At 36.4% G+C, this 17,816-nt stretch overlaps 1 protein-coding gene across 1 annotated transcript in view; it reads left to right on the forward strand.

Moving 5' to 3' along the window:
* TNKS (tankyrase) overlaps nt 1-17,816 on the forward strand; it is a 214,131-nt gene that overhangs the window by 32,557 nt on the left and 163,758 nt on the right. The gene's annotated exons all lie outside the window — the stretch shown is intronic.

A 17,816-nucleotide genomic window follows, 5' to 3' on the forward strand; every position in this document is an offset into this window, starting at 1 on the left:
ACAAAGCTTAATATTTTCAACATGTGCCATAGTCTAGAAGAAAAGCAATTTCAAGTAAAATTGAACTTTTCAACCATTTAAAATTTTGGGATTATATGAAATTATATCAATCACACTTCTTTCTCTTTCATATTTACCTAAATGTATATATATTTTTTAGATTTTACTTTATTGTATAAAACCTTTCATTTTGAAATCTAAAACAAGCTTCTAGAAGTCATGCATAGTTTCTTTTGAGTGTATCTATTTCTTAACACTCGGGATGGTGGATGTTTGTTTAACCCATGGCAGATTGGTTTTCATAATTGTTGTCTTCTGGGATGGATAACAGCCATTTCAAGTTTAATCTTTCATGTTTATCTTTATGATAAAACTCAAACATATATGTCAATTTTAAAGATATAGTGGTGGTGGTATTATTAAGAATTTCTCCCTCTTCATAGCCATCGAGTCCAGCCTCCAGTATATTTTTTATTTTTCCTCAAATTATTGCAACGCCTGACGTACAGCTTCTTTACGTCATTGTCTGTCATTATCTTTTCTCCCTTCTACATCTGTTGACATAAGCCTTTGGGTACCCTGGTCCTTTTTGATCTCTGAGATACTCCATTTAAAGTTGTTTCTCCCATTTCCTCCCAAGTCTTTCACTAAAGCAGCCACGTCCTGGACTAAGTCATTACATAAAACTACCCTGAAAATCTGGAACTTATAAAATATCCTCTCTGACCACAAAACCTCTCTTATTTGTGGTAAGTTACCCATGTGATAATTATTTTTGAATTTGCTATGTATTCTTACCTAATGTAGACTTTGAACTTCCTACCTTCATCCCTTCTTGCTTTACCTTGTCATATCCATTGGATTCTTCTGTCATTAGTCACAGAATTTTGTATAGTTTTCACCTTCTTGAATTATTATCCTTTCTAGGCTTCAGTATTATGTTTTCTGTACCTGTACCCCTCTGAATAGCTTATCGCAATTAATATTCTTTCCTCCTCTTCCTAATCCCCCTCCCAAAAGTACATAATGAAATGCTCCTCTTATCTAGGTTCTGTTGGAATAAGAGACTAGATGTAGGACTTGAATGTTTACAGAATGGATTCCCGCAGTCCCCCAACCCCGTGGTCCTCTGTGCTTTGGTACATGTTGCTTTCCTTCTGGTTAAGTGCTTGTGTCTTAGAAAAGTTGAGGGAAGGAGAAGGGCACCTTCAAAACTGGAATGAAGATATAATTGAGGATATAGCTGCTATTAAAATAGTTATGGGAAGTAAGATTGGTTGTAGATCCTTCTGTACATTTAATTAGCTTTCAGGAATCTATTAGGAAACCAAATATACCAAAATCTCTGATAGTTATGCTGTATATCATACTTTGTGAATTGAGAATAGTTAAGGAACTCTGAAATGTTTCTTCTAGGCAAATTTCCACTTTGGCACAACTGGATGAAAACTTGAGTCTGATGGTTTGGAGAGATTAGTGCACAAAATTAATTTTTGAAAGGCTTTTGCCTAGATGATGAAATGCTAGCCCGATTGTTTTCAGATTAATCATACTCCATATGTGAGGTATCATAGTGAATATTTTTGATATTTATAAAAGTAGAGCCAGGCCATGTTGTCGTCTGGCTTAAAGGAGGCAGCGGGATGGATTGCTTCAAAGCACGTGTTCTGGTCTTATATCCTGATGTGACCAGTGACCAGCTATCTATGAGACCAGGGGCCATTTAAGTGCCATGTTTATATGTGAAATGGGAATACTTGGGTTCTTGGGAGAATTAGCTGATAACACATTTAAAGTACTTAGAGTATCTGGTATAGTGAACATTAAATATTTATTGCTTTCCTTTTTTAAATTGAAATATAATTGATGTAGTTTCAGGTGTACAACATAGTGATTAGACAAGTTTATCCTTTATGCTGTGCTCACCACAAGTATAGCTGCTGTAACCTTACAATGCTATGACAATAACATTGACTATATTCCCTGTGTTGTACCTTTTTATCCCTATGACTTGGTCATTCCATAACCGGAAGCCTGTATCTCCCACTCCCCTTCACCCATTTTCCCCATCCTTCATCCTCCTCCCCTTCGGCAACCACCACTCTGTTTCTGCTTGTTTGTTTGCCTTTTTTTTTTTTTTAAAGATTGCACATATATGTGAATTCATATAGTATTTTTCTTTCTCTGTTTGATTATTTCACTTAGCATAATACCCTTTGGGTTAAAAAAAAAAATGCCCTCTAGGTCTGTCCATGTTGTAAATGACAAGATCTCATCCTTTTTTTTTTTTTTTTTTTTTTTTATGGCCGAGTGATAGTCCATTGTGTGTATATGTATAGCACATCTTTATCCATTCATCTTTCAGTGGACACTTGGGTTGCTTTCATATCTTGGCTATTGTAAATAATTCCGCAATAAACATAGGGGTGCATGTATCTTTTGAAGCAGTGTTTTCATTTTCTTTGGGTAAATACCCAGTAGTAGAATTACAGGATCTATTTTTAATTTTTTGAGGGACCTCCATGCTCATTTCCACAGTGGCTGTACCAGTTTGTATTCCCACCAATTCCATGAAGTTTCCTTTTTCTCCACATCCCCACTAACACTTGATATTTCCTGTCCTTTTGAGTCTAGCCCTTCTGACAGGTGTAATAGCTATTATTAATTGCTATTATTATTGCTAAGATCTCAACCTGAATTGTGACTTCTATGTAACATAGACCTCCTGGTTTCTTTTGTTTCCCTTTATTGACTTTTTTTTTTTAAAGGCCAATTTAAAATCCATCCCAACGATACAAACAGAAACGAACAGATGCAAATACAAGAGTAACTAGTGGTTGCCAGAAGGGAAGAGGTCAGTGGGGGTATGGGTGAAATAGGTGAAGGGGATTAAGAATACAAACTTCAAGTTTAAAAAAACAAAAAGTCTATCCCATGTGTTTCTTAGATGCTTTTTTAGCTACCATCAAAAAGATCAAAATACAGCCTGAGATTATTTTTAAAAAATCAACTTTAAATGCTTGTATAATTAAACCAGCTACTTAAGACCGAGGTCATGGTTCATTATAGTAATTCAATGATACAATTTTTAGATTCTGTCTAACAAACCTAATTTACTTTAGAAATCAATACTTTTTCTACCTTTAGAACTTATTCATTTCTCTCTACGTCTCTCTACTCCCAGATATAAAGTCTCCAAAAAATAAAAGACATCTTCTTTTCTGAATATATATTATGATTTTTTTAAAGACTATCCAAGTGTTAGTGCTTTGAAATTCATTTTAAAAGCCAGTTGTAGACACATCTTTTGCAAAGTTAACTGATACGTAGTCTGCCAAAATAATGGGCATTTGTTTTTTGTTTGTTTGATTAATTTTGGCTGACTAGTATCCAATTGCTTTTCTGATTTTGGAGATTTAAAACTATGAGTGATCATTTTGGAGAGGAACATACAGGAATGGACTTGTTTTGATCAATCGGACACACCCCCTCCCCTTCTATATTGTAGAATTTTGAGTACAAAGACTTAGAGATATTTAACATTTTTTTAACATTTATTTTTGAGAGACAGAGAGAGACAGGGCGTGAGTGGGGGAGGGGCAGAAAGAGAGAGAGAGAGAGAGAGAGAGAGAGGGAGACAGAGAATCTGAAACCGGCTCCAGGCTCCAGGCTATCTGCACAGAGCCCGATGCGGGGCTCGAACTCACATGCTGCGAGACCATGACCTGAGCTGACATCCGGTGCTCAACCAACTGAGCCCCCCGGGCACCCCAAAAGACTTAGAGATGTTAAGGAATTATTTATAGCAGCAGTTTTTTTTCCTGTGTTATCAGTAGTGGCTCTGCCTGTTCAAGGTAGACAGAATTGGATTTTGCCATTTCCGGGTGTGTAGTGTTTACGACTGATAGATCTGGCAAAGGTAGCTAAGTGGAAGTTCTAGTATGGGGCCTTTGATAAAGAAATCTCTTGAATCTTTATAGAATTCCAGTGCATCCACATTTATACTACACTCCCATCTCTGCTTATACTTTGTGATTCTCAAGGGAGAGGGGGAGAGAGCATGTTCCCTTTGGAGACTTCTTGGTTCCTCAGCAGGCGTGGGACAGCTTGCTGACTTCCACAGCAAACAGTTTCAATGAAAATAGAGGCGCCTGGTTTTGGAACACCTGTGGGATTCTCACTGATTGGAATACCCAGCGTTGAGACCTGGAAACCCAGTAAACCAAATGAAAAATTCTCAGAGGGGAAGATTGAACAATCTGAATACATATCCCTGAATGAAAAAATAAAAATAAAAAGATTCCATCAGGGAAATTAAAGTGTAATATGGAAGAACTTCCTGGGGCCAAAACAACCTAATTTTTTTCAAAGTGAAAAATTCAGTAGGTGAATTAAAGACCACATCAGTAGCGTAGAAGATCACATGTGAGAAATGCCCCCCACTACAGAACAAAATGTTAGCATAAGGAAGTCCTGAAGAAAAAGGTAAATAGACCTAGGAAACCAACATTATTTTAAAACCTTACATGTGACAGGAGTTTCAGGAGGGAAAAAGAAAATAGACAAAAATTACTGATAGAAGAGATCAGTAATAATTAAACAAATGATAAGCATAGAAAAACCCAAGTCTTGAGATTGAAAATGCTCACAGAGCTCTATGCTGTTTTGATGTGAAAAGACACACTGAGGAAGATATATATCTATATACGGAACTTTTCCAGGCAGAAAGAATAAGTTGCCCACAAAGGAGGAAAAAATTAAGCAAAGGACTTTCCACTTACAACATTGAAAACATGAAGTCAGTGGAATACTTTCTAAAGACTACTGGAAGAAAAGAAACTGTAATTCGCTTGATAAAGAGGAGTTCTTCAGCTTTTTGGGAATATGAAAGGCTGAATAGAGCAAGTGACATTACTTTAGAGAAACAAAGCTCCTGTCACTTGCTTTCTTTCCTTCTGTACGTTGAAATAATTCTTGACTTCATTTGTCTTACACGCAAAGGGTAAGAGGATCTTTCCTATATATATATCTTACTTGGAAACTTCAAATTCAAACTGCTTCTTAAAATCTAACAATTAGCACTTTAAAAAAGTTTTCAGGCTCGGGGTGCCTGAGTGGCTCAGTTGGTTAAGCCTTGGACTTCGGCTCAGTTCGTGGGTTCGAGCGCTGCGTGAGGCTCTGTGCTGACAGGTCAGAGCCTGGAGCCTGCTTCAGATTCTGTGTCTCCCTGTCTCTCTGTCCCTCCCCTGCTTGCTCTCTGTCTCTTTCTCTCTCTCAAAAATAAACATCAAAAAAAATTAAAAAATTTTCAGACTCAAAAAAATTTTTTTTCACGCTCCCTGGCATTATATTACACTGGTTAGAGTCCAAGAGATGTGGGTCTTTGAACAAGGTCCTTATTCTCTTTTAGTTATTAAAATGGTAGTAATAACTGTACTTCATATAATTGGTAAGGGGATTAAGTGAGAGAATGCAAATAAAGCCTCTTCATGTAATATCTATATCTGGGTATATGCTCAATGCTGTAGTGTATATGCTCAGTGATTGGTAACTGCTCTTATGTTAATATAAAAATAACATGATCAGAAATAACATTCCTATTGTATTACAGAATATTGATTCAGATACTTTTATATTTGTTGAAAAATGTAAGAGAAAACAGATGAGATGATATTTTTCGAAGAAGTCTTTAAGCAAATTGGTTTATTAGGAAAGATTAGGCCAACTTTAATAGTATCATTTAATACCATAATTAAAGTCAGCTATTGAAATGAATTAATAAAAATGTTTAGCTACATTCTCATTTTTTTCTTATCCCAATTTAGAACTTCAATTAATTATTTCATACGTGATAGGATTTCTGCCCTTTTCCCCCCTATTATTTACCATTTGGGGAGTCTTACATAATTGTGTTTTGTCTGTTCTTTTTCTTTGCCGTAGAAAAGGCATGCCTTAGTTTGTGAGCATTCAACTGGATAAAACTTAAGTTTATTCAATCAAATGTAATATATTAACCTGGATAAGATCCTGGTTCAGAAAAAAGTTAAAGCAGAAATTATTACATTATACAGTTTATGTAATTTTTATGTAATTACACACATATGTACGTGTGTGTGTGTGTGTGTGTGTGTGTGTGTGTGTGTGTATGAGAGAGAGAGAGAGAGAGAGAGAGAGAGAGAGATTAGGTGATAAATAACCCAGTTGATGACTTGTTTAAATTATGGGCTGATAAAAATGAACACAAAAGTTTTCAGCAATAGGGAGGATTTTGCTCTTAGCGTAACTGAAGACAACTGTGGTCTGCTGCAAAGGAGCAACAAGACGGGAATCATGGGACCTCATGACTACTCTTGGATCTTGTTAGCAAGCACTTTGACTTAGGACAGATTATGGGGCAGATTACTCCCTGTGCCTTAGTTACTTCACTTATCAAGTAGAAATAATAGAACTGTTTTATTTATTTTTTACCTTGCTGTTATTTTATAGAGATAATATGAGATGGTAGAATCTCATATGAGTTACAATTGTACTTTTAAAATTTACAGCTATGAGAAGGGACCTGCTCTATGTAGTATGCGGCAAAATAATGGCCCCCAAATGTCCACATCTCAGTGTCTGGAACCTGGGAATATTTTATTTTACATGCAAACAGGAATTAAAGTTACAGATAGAATTATGGTTGCCAGTCAGTTAACCTAAAGATGGAGAGAGATCCTGAATTATCTTGGTGGGCACCAGGTATCACAGTGTTCCTTAAAATTGGAGAAGGGTGATAGGAAGGAAGTCAGAATGATGCATTGTAAGAAGGATTCAACCAGCCATTACTTTCTTTGAAAATGGGGAAGGGGGCCATGAGCCAAGGAATGCAGGGACCTCTAGGAGATTGGAAAAGCAGGGAAATGGGCACGCCTAGTTTTCTCATTGGTTATACCTTATGCATGTATAGTACAAAACTAAGCATGGGAAACTAGTGTTGGTACATTGTATAGTTCTGTGCCATTTTATCACATTTGGAAATTCATGTCATTACTACAATCAAAATATAGAACTATTATCGCAAAGATCCCTCTCATTCTACTTATTTATGGTCTACTCCCCAGCTTTCATCCTTAACCCCTAGGAACCACTAATCCGTTTTCAGTCTTTATAATTTTGTCATTTTTGAGAATGCTAGAATCATAGGGCATGTGATTTTTTTTTGAAATTGGCTTTTTTCCCACATTGCACAATGCCTTTCAGTTTTGTTTGTTTGTTTAATTGCTGATTAGTATCTCATGGTGTTGCTGTACCATGATTTAGCCCTTCACCAATTGAGGGACATTTTGGTGGTTCCCAGTTTCAGACTATTATAAATAAATCTTCTTTGAACACTTACGTACAAGTTTTTACATGGATATGAGTTTTCATTTTTCTGAGATAAAAGCTCTGGAGTGTGATTGCTGGATCTTATGTTAAGTGTATATTTAGTTTCCTAAAGAAGCTGTCATACTGTTTTCCAGAGTGTTATATCATTTTCCATTCCTACTACAGTATATGAGAGATCTAATTTCTCTGCATCTTGCCAGCATTTGCTGTTGTCACTTTCCTTTATTTTAGCTGTTCTAATAGGTATGTAGGGATAGCTCAGGATGATTTCAATTTGTACTTCCCTAATGGCTAAGGATGTTGAATGTCTTTTCACAGGCTTATTTACTGTTTGTATGTCCTTTCGTGTAAAATATCTCTTCATGTCTTTTGCCCATTTTCTTTTTTTAGCGTTTATTTATTTTTGAGAGAGAGAGAGAGAGACAGAGTGCAAGTGGGGGAGGGGCAGAGAGAGAGAGGGGGACACAGAATCTGAAGCAGGCTCCAGGCTCTGAGCTGTCAGTACAGAGCCAGACATGGGACTCGAACCCACCAACCAACTGTGAGATCATGACCTGAACCAAAGTCAGACGCTTAACCAACTGAGCCACCCAGGCACCCCTTGCTCATTTTCTTAAAATGGAGTAAGAGGCTCTGTTATCTGGGATACATTCACTTGCAAATAACAGAATACCTCACCATTGATCACTTAAACAACAAATACTTATTTATTGTTTTCAAACATTTGGCACTTGCTAGGCATTTAGATTTATACATTGGTGAGTAAAACAGGATTTAAAAATGTTTATAGCATCAAAATAGATGGTGATATACTTGATCCAAAAAAACAGTGATTTGAATATAAACTAAGAGTATTTTAAGTAACAAAATTGATGTGAATGCTCAAATAGACTCCTCTTATCTCAGATGAGAAAATGTTCCATTTTACATTTTTGGCAATCAAACAGTTGAGTTTTCTATAATCTTTACAATTTATCTCAAATGATTTAATTTTATTATTTGACTATCATTAATCTGATATTAAATCTTATGGTTGAAACCTTCTGATTAAGTATAGTGATTGAACTCATGAAATTACCTCCTGCTCTTACCGAATTCTGTTCATGTGATAAAAAATTCTGTAGGCCGTGATTTGGATGAAGTGAAGCCATCAAGCCTATATTAAAGGAAGAATAATCCACTTTGTGTTGAGTAGATTTGATTGGAGAAGTAGGAAACTGGAAGCAGGATAGGAATTCTGGGTTGTGGTTGGTCATAGGATCAGCTAGACTAGAGGGGTCTGCTATCATTTACAGATTAGAGGGCCTTTGTAAAGGGTCAGGCAGATACATGAAGTTATGATGAAAACTGCATGTAAAATTGTCAGACTGCATTTCAGATGGTTGAGTCAGAAACTCAACCATTCAGGAGAACCAAGAGTGGAGATGTGAGGAACCAGGCCAGCTCTGGGGACTTCCAACAGCTCAGGTTTGTGGCCCTCCCCACTAGAATTCTCCAGTGATGTTAATGTGTCTTGGCTTCAGATCCACTCTGTGTTTCAAACCTGAGATAGAAGGAATCTGATGCCCAGCTGGAGTCAGATGTTGACTTTTAACCAATCATCTTTGTTATCAGAAGTTCTCGAGTACGGACGTGGCTCTTCCGGCCTCACTATAGCAACTGGGCGCCATTCCCAGAGAGGTACTGAGTGGTGAGGTGCAGAGGGTGGGGTGAGTCAGGGAGAGGAAGAAGTAAAGATTAGTTTGGTTTTGAACTTGGATTCCTTCAAATATTGAATAATAATTAACATTCTTTGAGCCATGTCATTATGCCTTAAAGGATACCTTAATACTGTTTCCGGGTGACAAAAAAAAAAAGGTATTCTGTATAAACTTCTGATTTTATTTATTTATTTTTTTTTAATTTTTTTTTTTTTAACGTTTATTTATTTTTGAGACAGAGAGAGACACAGCATGAACAGGGGAGGGTCAGAGAGAGAGGGAGACACAGAATCTGAAACAGGCTCCAGGCTCTGAGCAGTCAGCACAGAGCCCGACGCGGGGCTCAAACTCACATACCGCGAGATCGTGACCTGAGCCGAAGTCGGACGCTTAACCGACTGAGCCACCCAGGCGCCCCAAACTTCTGATTTTATTGTGTGTGCATGGGCTGCTGCCCAGTGTATCTCTTCTCTCGCAGCATACTCCGTTGTCCCATTGGACTTTGTTTACAAAATACATGTTAAAAGTTAAAATTATTAAGTATTTCAAGATGGTGACAGCAGAGCATTAAACCTAGCATGGGGCCCTGTGCAGCTGCACAGGTTATATGCCCTGATCAGATCATACCTTTGGCCTGGTTAAAGTGCTCCACAAAGAGTTCTCATTACACTTGAATGACATCTTAATCCCTTAACAGGGCCCTCTTTGATCTGGGTCAGACCTCCACCTACAGCATGGACTTAATGCCTGTCCTTCTCTCCCTTTCTTCATGTTGCGGCTACCCTGGTCTTTTCGTCTCTGGAATGAACCGACCATGCATCTTTCTCAGGGTCTGCGTACTTGTTCCTCTTGCCTAGAACACTTTCCCCCCAGATTTTCACACATAATGTTAATTCCTTGTACTTTTGCTGTGATGCTATCATAATTTTTTGCCCTGCCCTGCTTGTCTGGTTTTTCTAACCATGTTTGCTTTTACCAACCATGTTTCATTTTACTTAAGAACTTATTGCCTGAAATTATTTATTTGCTTAATCATATATTTGTCTGTCACCTCTGTGTACTCTTCCCTACTCTGTGCCTGAGTAGAAACACAGGAACTTTGCCTTATTTTGCACCGTTTCCAAGTGTATATACCTCTGTGCCTACTCAGAGTAAAATGCCTGCTCTGTGGCAGAACCTTGTTGTGGTTTTATTTTGCATTTCCCTGATGAGTAATCTTGAGCATTTTTTCATGTGCCCTTTGGCCATTTGTGTATATTTTTTGGAGAAATACCTGCTTGTGTCCTTTGTCCATTTTTAATTGGATTGTCACTTTATTGTTGAATTGTAAGAATTTTTTATATATCTAGGTACACGTTCCATCCCAAAAACATGATTTGCAAATATTTTCTCCCATTCTGTGTTGTCTTTTCACTTTCTTGGTAACATACTTTGCAGTGAAACAGTTTTTAATTTTGATGATTTGATTAATAACATTAAAAAATCTACTTTTTCTTTTGTTGTTTGTGCTTTTGTGTCATAAGAATGAATCCTTTGCCAAATCCCAGGTTATGAAGAGTTAATCCTGCTTTTTTCTAAACATAGGGAACATTTCTTCTGCGTTTCATAGTTTTAGTTCTTTTTTTAGGTCTTTGATCCATATGGAGTTAATACTTGTATACGATGTGAGACAAGAGGTCCAACTTTGTGGGTATCCAGTTTTCCCATTCAGCTCATGTTTCTTTATAATTCTTTTTATTTCTGTAACCTTGGTAGTAATATATTCCTTTCATGTATGATTCTGGTTATTTGAGTCTTCTTTTTCTGAGTCTGTTTGGCTAAAAGTCTGGCAGCTTTTGTTACTGTACTTCTGTATAATTCCTTCCTTTTTGTTGTTGTGTTGTGTTCCATCATGGATGTAGTCCAGTTGACAGACATTTGGGTGCTTTCCAGTCTGTGGCTGTTACGAAGAATGCTGCTGTGGACATTGGTGTATAGGTCTTGGTGTAAATGTATTGTTTCATTTCTTACGGATGGATGCCTAGGAGTGGGATTGCTAGATGGAATGATACATCTATGTTGAACTTTACAAGAAGCTGAATTTTCCTGATTATTCAGGAAATTGAATAATCTGAATGTATTAAGCATATTTGAATGTATTAAGCAAATTGAATAAGGTTGAATGTATTAAGCATATTTCCATCTTTATTGGTCATTTGTGTATATTATTTTGTGAGATCTCAGTTCAGATCTTTTTTTTTTTTTTGTATGGTTATTATTGAGTTGTAAGAATTCTTTGTGGGTTGTGGTTATGGGTCCTAAGATGTGTGATTATCATAAGCATTATTGTGAATGCTTTCTCCTAATCTGTGCCTTACCTTTCATTTTCTTAATGGTGTCTCTGGACAAGTGAAGGTTTTTAGTTTTGGTGAAGTCCAATTTGTCAATTAAAATAGAAGAGTATTTGGTGTCTCACCAGCATTGGAATGATAAGGTAGGATTTCTATTAGACAATTATTCTTAGGTTAAAAGCAGTTTATAGGGAAATAGGATTATAATTTTAATTACATTGCAGAAATGCAGGAAAGCAGTTTTGGGTTTAAGGGTTTCTGCTTGAAGTGCATTATAACAATTTGTTTAGGACTTATTTTTAAAATTCAACATGAAAGAGTAAGCTACTCCATAATGAAAAGTGAATATATTATATAGGTCAATTTTAAGATTTAAGAGTAAAAGTAAGGTGGACCTTCTTTAATTAGAAAATAATTATCTAAAATATGCTTGCTTATTTTTGAGATACCATTGTTTGCCCCTACCATTTGGAAGTATATTTCTAGAATTTAAGGAAGTAGGTTATTTTAATAGCTTGTTGCCTGAAACCTTCCCATGAAGGAAGGCTCATTAATTGCTTACAGATAAACATTTTTTCGCTTGTGCTTTCCCTCTGCTTTTCTGAGATCAGAGGACACATAGATATTCTTTGAGCTATTTCTTCATGTTGTTGGCCTTGGTATAATTCTCATAGTTTTCCATATTTCTGCAATATCGAGACAGGAAATATGAGCAAAGTTGCAAATGCTGATCTTTTTAGTCTGGTGTAGACCAACAAATCTCCAGTTCTGGAAGTAAATGGTCCTCTGTCCACTGAATATATTTACTTCCTTCTTTTCCCACCCAACAAAATGTGAGTGGGAGCAAAATATATAATTTCTGAGCAGAAGTGTTAAGAACCAAGGTAGAGTTTACTATGTTTTGTTTTTCTCCACCTTGGTTATGTGGGTATCACATTTTAACATAGAGCTGTCTTCAGCCTGACCTGTGAGTAAGGAAATTCCCCTGCTGTCACTTTCTCAACTCGTGTGAGTGAGAAATGAACTTAATTTTGCTAATAAGCCTATGAGATTCTGGAGCACTTCGTTACTGCAACATAACCTAGACTAGCCTGACTGAAAACACTCTGTTTGTGAAATTGAATTCAAGTAAAGATAAACTATAAAGAAATGATGATTTAGAAAGAATGACTTGTTGGGATGCCATTATGGAGAGAAATATCTTGGAGTTGTTCCCCAGGTAAACCAGGGTCATACACACACTTTAAAATACCTTCCTATTTATTAGCATAAACGATTGGTATGTGCATAGTGATGAATTAAATTAAAATGGCTGAATAAAATTAAAATTAAATTAAAATAATCAAAGTGTATTTACTTCTTAATGCAGCTTTAAGACCAGGGGCCAATCTCTTAAACTGAATCAGGTAAGGTGTGAACTTGAGTATGCTCCAAATAGGTTAGTGCCTCGTTGTATGCTTCTGTAGTATTCTACTTAGATCATACTTGGTCATTCTCTGTGATAGGGAGCTAACAATAATCTTATTCATTCTTGTATTCTTATTGCCCATCACTGGTACTAATACTGCCCATGACTGGACTAGTGTGTGTGGTACGTTCCACGTACACCGATGTGTGTGGGGTGACAAAGCAGTTTATAAGAAGATAGCATTGTTCTCTCTGGCCTTTTTTGCATTAAGCCTGTGTTAATGGGGATAAGGAAGCCCAGTAATTTTCCACCTCTTCTTGATTAGGTGATATTTTGAAGTGCTTTTATTTTAAAGATCGGTGAATTTGCAGCATGTCCCACATTTCCATATTCCTGTACAAGTACAAGACACATTTTATGGTCAGGTACAAATTATGGTTAGATTGTCTGTCATTTGTCAAAGCATTGTTCTTCTTCAATCGGCTAGGGCGCTGAATATTGATTCCAGTCATGCATTGACTTCTGTTATAGTGGTTTTTCTATAAAGAATGGGCAGTTTTGGTTGCCACTTGTGGATCAAACCTTTGAATTGCTGCTGTCAGGAACTGAGAAATTGAGGTAGGGAGAGAGAAGAAAGAAAAAGGTGACGGTGGCAAATGTACCAGAAATTGCTGTGGATGGATGATACTTAATAAAGTGTTTTCCTTTGAGGCAGCTCAAAGCACTTAGCCAAATTAATTTTGCTAATATTTGTATCTTATGCATGAGGCAGACGATTCATCTTACCTACCATTTTATCTGTGAGGAAAGGAGAAAATTGTTCATTTCCAGCAGTCCGTAAAGCTGATATAAAGTTGTTATAATAGAAGTGTTTTCTTTATTGAGAACTGAAAGTTCTGTCTGCTTAGTGGGATTTATTTAAGAATATATTTTAAGGATAAAGAATTAATTTCATTCTTTAAAGGGTGCCGAATAAATTCTTTTTTATTTTTAGGTTAGCTTTTTAGATTGTATAATATTTAGCAAATTTAAGTAGCAATCTTTACCAGGCTAGCCTTATTAAAAAAACAAAACAAAACAAAACAAAATCTTAAGATAATCTATTTACTAAAACCTAAACCACGTTTTTATTATTGTAATTCACTCCTAAAATAATATCCCTTTCATGATTTCCAGGTAACTGCATTTTTTATTTATCCACTATTGAGAAAAAGATACTTACTTTCCTTGTATAAATTCTATTTTAAATGGAGTTTTGCCTGATCACTTCCATGGTTACCTGTCCTTTTATGAAGTTAAAAGCCCTAGAACTTGGAATGGCCTACATTGGGGGTCAGGGAGGGAAGGGTGGGATCGGTGCTGGACTACTCCAGGTACATACATACCTCCTGTTATTTTAAACATAGCATGTCAAAGTTAACAACTTTCTTGGTTTTGTCTTAACAGTATTATTAGAAGTAACAGATGTTCATTAAAGAAAAATTAGAAAATACACCTATAACAACTGTCACATCTTGTTTTCTGTCCAATATGGTAGCCATTAAATAAAATTAGCTAAAATTTAAAAACTAAAAAATTTAGGGCCTCAGTTGCCCTCGCCACATTTCAAATGTGTAATAACCATATGTGACTATTGGTTGTCCTATCAGTGTGTGGATTATAGAAATATCCATCATTGTAGGGATTTCTATCGAACAATATTAGACCCCACAGTACCTGTGTATGTAATCCTTTTTACAGTAAAAACGGGATCATTCCATGCATACTGTTTCTTATTTTTTCACTTTGTGATGCGAACATATTTCATTATCAGTGAATATTTTTATCTAATCTCATTTTAATGGCTGTCAAGAATTATATGGAAATAACCATTATTTTTAAATCAGTCACCTATATTATACCATTTATAATATTTCTGATTTTTCACTTTTGTTTTCTAAATAGTGCTATAGAGAATATTCTTTTCTTTAGATATATGTGTAATCCTTAATTATCTTAGCATAAAGTCCTGGAAAGCCACAAATTCTTAATAAGAATGAAATTGTAACTGCTGGAGATCTCCACTTGGGTTCTTGGTTTAATCTGTCACATTATATATTTATATGTCATTCATAAATGAGCTGGGTTAAGGAAAGTCATTTCTCACATCTTCCTTTACTCTTTGCAAAAATTCATTGAAAATTCAGTGAAGCCCTTGAGAATGCAATTCGCTTGCTTTTGTTTCATGATTGTCTCATTTCCCTTTTCCTGCCAGAATACCTCCCGTGGGCTTTTTTAACATCAGTTCCCCATATAAACTGAATTGAGATCTTCTAAACAACTCTCAATATAGCATTTTCATAAAAAGTAAAAGTTGGCGAAATTCCACACTTGTATCCTTAAAAAGGAGGAGAAGAGCTAAGGATGATGATAATTTTTCCCTTCTGAAAAAAATCCCCACCGACACCAAACACCGTTATCTTGATAACTTGCCCACTTAGGTTCAACTGCTTTCAAGAAAGTTAGAGTATTTATACATTTACTATAAATCTGAGACTACTTTAGTAGGCATTCTGGTTAATGGTGGCAAGTGTATATATTTATATATAAAGTTTTATATTTGTCCAATTGCATTTTATTATAATTCCCAGAGTGAATGCCTTCGTTCTCTTAAGGCCTTAAGGAATATATCAAGATGTTTAAATTAGGAGGAAAAGGGTCAAAACCCAACACAACAAAAAAGACCTCCTATAGTTTTTGAAGTGGTGCAGGGATTTGCTTATTGCTCAAGTCTGTCTATTAAAGGAATTAATTATACATTTGCATTTACTTTTAGATTAACTGTGGAGGTCCGAAATGATCTGGATTTCAATGAGATGTCTGGCGTTAATTTGTGTTTGTATGAAAATGGTATTTGATGCAAGTGGCCCATGGAATCAGTCATTTCTCCCTTTGCATGGTTATCGTATTATCTGAAACATGTTCATATTAAAGCCGTGTCCTCCCTTTGTACAGTTCTGTGGTAACTGAGATTGCAGAAGCAGGTCCAGATGGGAAAGAAAGATTTACAGCGTCCTTTTCACTCCTCATTCTCAACTGACCCAAACTATATAGAAAATTATTAAGTATAGTAAGTGCAGTTCCAGGCTATAAAAAAATGTGTACTCTTAGTCCTTAAATTATTGGAATCTGTTAATTTTCTTCGTATTATTTTTTTAATGTTTATTTATTTATTTTGGGGGAGAGAGAGCAAGGGAGGAGGAGAGAGAGGGAGAGAGAGAGAATCCCAAGCAGGCTCTGTGCTGTCAGTGCGGGGCTCCATCTCATGAAATGTGAGATCGTGACCGGAGCTGAAATCAAGAGTCAGACGCTTACCTGACTAAGCCACCTGGGTGCCCCTTAATTTTCTCTTTAAATGGAGTGGGTGTCAGACTCTTCATCTGTAACCCGAATCCAGGATTAAGTATGTAAACCTTACCGTGAATTGTTCCATATTTTTCCCTTAGACATGACAGATACAAATAAGACATGAAGAAATCCCACACTGTGTCCAAATATATATGTTTATTTTGTGTCAGGCCTGAAAATTTCTGAATTTGCTCTGTGGTACAAGTAATCAGGGTTAGAAATAGAGGACATATATTTTATTTTGCCTTTCACTTACGGTGCCTGTTTGGGGGCACAGTTTTGAGTGTTGGTCTTTAGAAAGAATATGCTTGATCATAAGGATTGAGGGAACAAGAACAGGAAATATTCTAGTGGGTCTCTAAAATGGAACCCTAGCTGTCATGGGTGTTATTTCTGAATCTTGGTTTCATGGTTTCCCACAGGGGGATTGTTCAATGGGATGAGAAAGAGGATGCTGGTCATGGGAGCAGTAAATAAAGTTATTTAGGACAAATATGTAGATGTGCCTTTCATAATTCACCTAAGGGTAAAAAAGCTTGAGTTACAGTTCTGGGGTGATCTTGCTTGTACTCGTGTAGAATAAGGCAGAAATTAAATGCCGGACTTTAGTATTAGATATGACTTCTACTTTTCCACCTATAAACTGTCATCTTGGACAGATAGCAAATTTAGTTGCTGTGAGCCTCAATTTCTCATTTATAAAATGAGCATCATGTTGCACGGGGTTGTTAGAGGAAGTTAAGTGAAATAGTAAAGCAGGTAGAGCCTCGGTAATTGCTCGTTTGCTTTCACTCTCTTTTCCCTTGGGTGGCAACAGTAAGGAGTTCTTACAGCTGGGTTTTGTGTAAGCTAACTTTGGATAACTGTCCATTACCATATGCCATTCTTTGTTACCATCAATGCAAATTAGTTTATGTCCTTTGTTTCATATCCTGTGTAATTTTTTAAACTTGAATTATGATAAAACATGAAATCAGTTGTTGTTTTTCCTCAGTGTGGGGGAAAGGAGCTGAGGTGGGGTGTGAAAATGTGATTGAGTACTGTTATTAAAAATATTGCTAACATTGGTTGGCCAGTGTGTGGGCAAAACAGGTGAAAGGCACTAAGAGGTACAAACTTTCAGTTGTAAAATAAGCCATGGGGATGAAAAGTAGAGCAAAAAACAGAAGAAAGGAAAGAATATTGCTAATGGGATCATTTATCAAATCCAATAAAAAACAAAAGTAAGTTTAAAAAAATTATTTGGTATATTTCCCAAAAAATGAAGACGTGAAAGAGTTACATTCTTTGTCAGATTGAAAGAACAACAGTGCATTGAAGTTCAGTCTGTTGAGTCAGTTCTCAGAGGTATAGGAAAAAAATAATGGTGATATATGTATGTATATATATATATTTTTTTTTTTTTTAATTTTTTTTTCAACGTTTATTTATTTTTGGGACAGAGAGAGACAGAGCATGAACGGGGGAGGGGCAGAGAGAGGGAGACACAGAATCGGAAACAGGCTCCAGGCTCTGAGCCATCAGCTCAGCTCAGAGCCTGACTCGGGGCTCGAACTCACGGACCGCGAGATCGTGACCTGGCTGAAGTCGGATGCTTAACCGACTGCGCCACCCAGGCGCCCCTTT

This window comes from Prionailurus viverrinus, chromosome B1 (assembly GCF_022837055.1).
Source record: "Prionailurus viverrinus isolate Anna chromosome B1, UM_Priviv_1.0, whole genome shotgun sequence".
Classification (NCBI taxonomy): Eukaryota; Metazoa; Chordata; class Mammalia; order Carnivora; family Felidae; genus Prionailurus; species Prionailurus viverrinus.